The sequence below is a fragment of the Bactrocera latifrons genome, unplaced genomic scaffold (genome assembly GCF_001853355.1).
Source record: "Bactrocera latifrons isolate USDA-ARS-PBARC rearing strain unplaced genomic scaffold, ASM185335v1 scaffold_216, whole genome shotgun sequence".
In the NCBI taxonomy this organism is placed as follows: domain Eukaryota; kingdom Metazoa; phylum Arthropoda; class Insecta; order Diptera; family Tephritidae; genus Bactrocera; species Bactrocera latifrons.
Window position 1 is genome coordinate 100,311 of NW_017535697.1, and position 5,556 is coordinate 105,866.

Consider the following 5,556-nt stretch of genomic DNA (forward strand, 5'->3'; position numbering starts at 1 on the left):
CTTCCTGTTGTTGACGAAAATATTACTGTCAGCTATAACTTTMTTTCTGATTGCGAAATATTAGCTCAGCTATATTTGTTATTAAAATATTAGCGTCAGCTATAATTATTAATATGTTTCGTGTTAACTTATACAACGAAGATATTTCAAAATAATTTAATGAAAACAATATTGTTTTATTTATTAAAAATTAAATAAATGTAGCCTCATTAAAAATTAAGTTGATGCGTTTAAACGAATATGTGCCTGTGTTTGCTATTTGATTTAAAATGCAACGATTTAAATATAACAACAACAACAAAAGTGGGGATTTGCACTCAATACGAATTTCCGTTAGTTTAACAAGAAATATGAGAGAGAATTTGTTGTAATTAGTGCAATGCAAAGAAAGAGAGAAGTTACCAAAATTAAAACTAAGAGTGCGTTTATACGTATATGTGGCACTGTACATATAATTAAAATGACTCACAACACCTGTAAAGTGATGCTATTTTTCTTGTACTCTATGTCTTGTTGAATAGAACCACAAGCCAATTTAGGAATTTGCCGAATACTCCAAAAATCTCGACGTAAGCTTAAAAAAACGATTTTTCGTTCGTTTGCATACTATTAGCCCATATCTTAACTTATTATTAACGTATTTTTTTATTTATGAACGGTTGAAAACGAAGAAACCCTTCTTTTCAAAAGTCGGTAAAAATATTTAATAATTTCAACTTTTTATAAAAGCGGAATTTTTGCAGAAATTCGCTACGGACTTAATTTACCAATGAATTTTATTACATGAAAATATGTAAATAAGAAGTTTTTTTTCAGAGTTTTTTTTTTTTGTCCTTCAAAATGTTTTTCTTGGTGGAAATGTTAGCCTTGTCCATCACTGAACTGGCTCAGATTATGTGAGAAAAAGTACAAATGCGAATGCAAGAAATGAACTTTTATCGTCGTGCTGCAAACCAGTTTACCACCCGCTTTTAAAAAATCATTTGCAGCCATGGTACAATCGCTTCTGTTATTCCTATTTCCAAGGAAGCTATCACGCTACTAAACTCTTACATGCACGTATCTTAACACACACAATGAAAATACTTATATATATGTACATTAGGGTGGGTCGATTCCGGACTTTTTTCGATTCGGGATTTCTAATAGTGCGGAAAAGTTGCCTTCGTACTTCCTGATTCCAATGCAACTTTCTGTTTTGAGGTCGAATTGCATCTTCAACCCCAACCCCGGCCTTGAAGCTTCGGAAATTCGCCTAAAATCGTGAAATTGTCTACCTACGCCTGAAATACGCATCTCATGGCAAAATGTATAAAACAAAAGTTATTTGTCACGTCATTTGCAACCTACATTTTAATTGAGATAACTCAAAAATTGGCCGATATATCCAGTATAAATTCAGCTGGAGGTTCGAAAATCTTTTTATCAGGTATATGGGGCTTTAAAATATTGACCCGATTCAACCCATTTTTCATACACAAAATTACTACATATTGTCAGGAAAGGATACTCTCTAAGTTTGAATTGTATATCTCACACATTGAACGATATTTTGGGTTAAAAGTCAATTGTAGATACTAAGGCCCACATATTGAGTATCTAGGGTCCGAAACAGTTTTGATTGGATTTAGAAAATTTTTGATGATAAGGTATATTTTAAGAAAATTAGTGGTACAAAGTTTTGTCCTGATATATCAATTGTTTCCTGATTTGTTTACTTTAAATTGAATTTGAAATTTTGTCATATGGGAAGTAGGTGTAGTTGTAAACCAATTTCGCCAATTTTCGCACTGTGACATAGGAATATGGGAACAATGTTACGTACTAAATTTAATCGAAATCGGTTTATAAGTGATTTTATTAGAAGGTGGGCGATAGCACGATTCGAATTTAAGTGTGCACTGCCAAATCCAAAAAGAGGGAGACCCCACAATAATGTGCCAACTACCATGGCATAAGCCTCCTCAACATCGCATAAAAGGTTCTATCGAGCGTGGATACAGGCCTGGAAAATAAACAACCGACCAGATATCCACCATTCAGCAAGCCTATTAAATAGGATCGAAACACACCACCTCTTTGTCGATTTCAAAACTACCTTTGATAGTATTCTATGCCAGAATATGATATTCCTAATACGGGTGTGTGAACTGACGTTGAGCAATACCAAAAGCTCCGGCAGAATTGGAAGGACCTCTTCGAGTCGAGGTTTCAGACAAGGCCAGAGGTACTATAAAAATTTAGTCAGGAGTTGATATTAAGTACGTTTAGCCGTTGAACTTGGCGTATGCGACTGCAGTAGGGAGAGTGGTGCCATCATAGCTGGGGCCATTTCCAAGGTTTTTTATAACGGTGGTTATCTAAAGATGTGGCTATGATCGAAATAAGAAAGGACAAAAGGTCTTTGTGATTTTTTCTACGTTTAAGCACATCCTCGCAAAGAATCCCATTCTATTTGGGTAATTATATGATAAGCACTGCAGCTGTACTTTCAGAAGTCAAGACCCTCTTAAGCTGCTACTTCCTTCCTTCTCCTGGTATCGCACCTCTCGGGGTGCCTGGCATGGGCGATCAATTCATTCAAATCCCCTAAGCTGGCATATTTACTACCGCAACTGCAATAAACTGTTACGCTTTCGCGCAATTGGCTGGTATCCATCTATCCGAACATTATTTCATAAAGTATATTCCTGGGACTTGGAGACAGGTTAGGATTGCGTTTATACCGAAGGCCAGTAAGAGATCGCACGTGTCGGTTAAGGATTTTCTGAACTTAACGAGTATGAAAGAATCGACTTTGAAGGGCACTGCATGCCTTTTGCAAAGATATATCAGTGGACACCTTAATAACTTGTCTCCTGGCGAATGTTCAATGGCTGCTCTCATCAACAGTGGCGTTATAGGCGCAAAATATATGGTCACTAAAACTGCTTTCAGCCTCAGAGGATCTGAGTACTTGAATGTTTATGAGACTGGGCACTCTTAAACCCTCGCATACTTTGTTTTAAGCCCAAAATACGTGGATTACTAAGGCGCTCAAGCTAGCCCTGCCATCATTTTTCTGTTCACATAACTTCGCAGTAGGCATGGAACCTGAGAACTCTCTGGAGGAGAGAGGCAGTAAGATTGTTTGTGGATGCCTTCCAACCACAGGTTGCCCTAAAGGTAGCAGTAGATCTACTGCTCCAGAACGCACTCTCTCTCCGTTCCGAAGAACATTTCAAGCATACGACATTTTATAGAAAAAAATAGACCTGCTCTAACAACCAAATCTGCCGGGCTTAGGCCAATTCCAGTACCTAACCGCCGAAAGTTCGATTATGGTATAGGAGCGAAGTGCACCGTAGCGATAAGTGTTCAGATGAATAGGAGCTTCGAGAGCTATCAATTTTAAATTATTAAAGTAAAGAAATGATGATTGTATACCAAAATTTATAAAATCCTTTATTATTGACATAACTACTCATTTTCAAATTAAATTTTTTAATGTTACTTGTGTATAATTTTGTATTCAGTATATTGTGGAGCATCCATCACTGCGTTAATTAAAACAAAAATACTTGTTTTTTTACAATTTTATTTCAGAAAATAAATTTATATTTCACAAATTAATTATATGTAAATGAATACCGAAGGGTAAAGCGGTGACAATCAAATTTGGGGAAGGATTTGTCGGTGCTGGCGATCAAGTTGACACGGATCGTAGTTGGCTTGTATATTCATGTTAGAGTACCGAGATGTACATACGTATGAAAGCGAATGTTGATAATCAAATTATAGGGAACGAATTGTGCCTGCTATCCCATTGTCGATCCTTTTTGTTTATTAGGACGCGCCAGTTTTACCGGGTAGAGTGGGTAGATGCTTAACTCATTAAAACATCCTTGGCCCCCTAGGCGAATATTTGCCTAGTATTGCAGGTATATGCTGTTGCATGTATTTCGGCATACTGCTTGTAGAGTTTCCGAGGGCTTAGAATGCTGTAAATTCTGAAAATACCTTTGGTTTTAAACATAGTATTTGATATTTATTTACTTTTATGTTGCGTGCGGCAAGGAACAATATTTTGCGGGTTTATCTGACCGTGACCGTGAATGGTGTACGGCTTCGATTCATACACTAGAGAATTCTTCATAAGTATTTAAAACTTTGTATAGCTGATTCCCATTAATCACCAAAGTGAGGAGCGCTTATGTAAATGCGAATATTATTCAACGTTTTGGAAAATGTTATTACAGGTATCTAATATTTAAGTGCGTATGCACTAATTTTGCAAGTAGTAGCCCACCACCGCTCTGGGAATTGTGCAGAATTGTTACTGTACTTTATTCAAAAAAAAAAGAGTCGAAACAATATTTCAGCTGACAAACCTATTCAACAGATTCAAAAATTTCACGAATCTCTTGAAAAGACGGTTTTAAAGTGTTCCCCGTCATTTTATGGTGTACGATTTTATATTTAAGTGCGCTGTAATACCATTGCTGGAACCTTTCTCCTTCCTCAAATCACGGAAATGATAATTATATTCATTCGTCTCTAGTAACGGACTATACTACTACGTAAATACGTCCATTTGGACTACGACCAATTTTTTTTAGCAATTTGGCGATTCGAATGCCAAAATATCGATATGTCCTTTTTCACGATATGTTCAAACACAATGTATTGTTTCTTGTGCAAATAATGTAAACACACTGAATGCCTCTATTTAAATGAACCAATAAATCAAATTCCCTATTCTACAGCTGCTGAAGTATGTATGTTCGATGGTTGTACATTTTTTATTAAGTACAATTTTTCTTTTTCCTAAATAATAGAAAAATAGCTTACCATTTAATAATGGTAGGAAGTTATTAAGGGGTCGGCAGGGTATTATTTTTGTTAATTTTTTTCTTAGCATTTTCTGTTCCCTTATACCCTTAGAATTAATGTAGAAACCCACTTACCATTGGAAGGTTTCGAAAAAATCCCAAAAATAATAATACCGTTCGACGTTCGGAGCGCTCGGACTGCATACCTTAAACTTTAAATGCGTTTTTCTCAAGCACACACTTTTTTAAACTGGCGGTGGCTCTGGTCGAACTAATCAGCCGATTGTCTTAATTTTTTTAAATGATCACAAAACGTCTGGCTATAGATATTAATATTTTTTTATAATTTATTGACAATGCTAAGACAAAATTAAGTTATAAAATCATAGGGAAAAATTAAAATCAAAGAAAATGTTAATTAATTTTTATTTATCAACATTTTTTTACGACTCTAGTAGGGACGATAACCATTCACATATTTTTTGAAAATAAATTGGGTTTTTGAGTTTCAGATGATCCAAACATAAGAAATCGTGTCCACCAGTGAAAAAACGCATCTCATTCACCCAGCCATTTCTTTGACAGATGTCAACAAAAAATTCCGCAAAAATTGTTTATTCACTCCACAAAATACCTCATGAGGTAAAGTTTTTTAAAAGTTCTATTGTAAAATAAAAATTTCTATCAAAAAACAATGTCAACACAAGTAAGGAAGGGCTAAGTTCGGGTGTCATCGAACATTTTA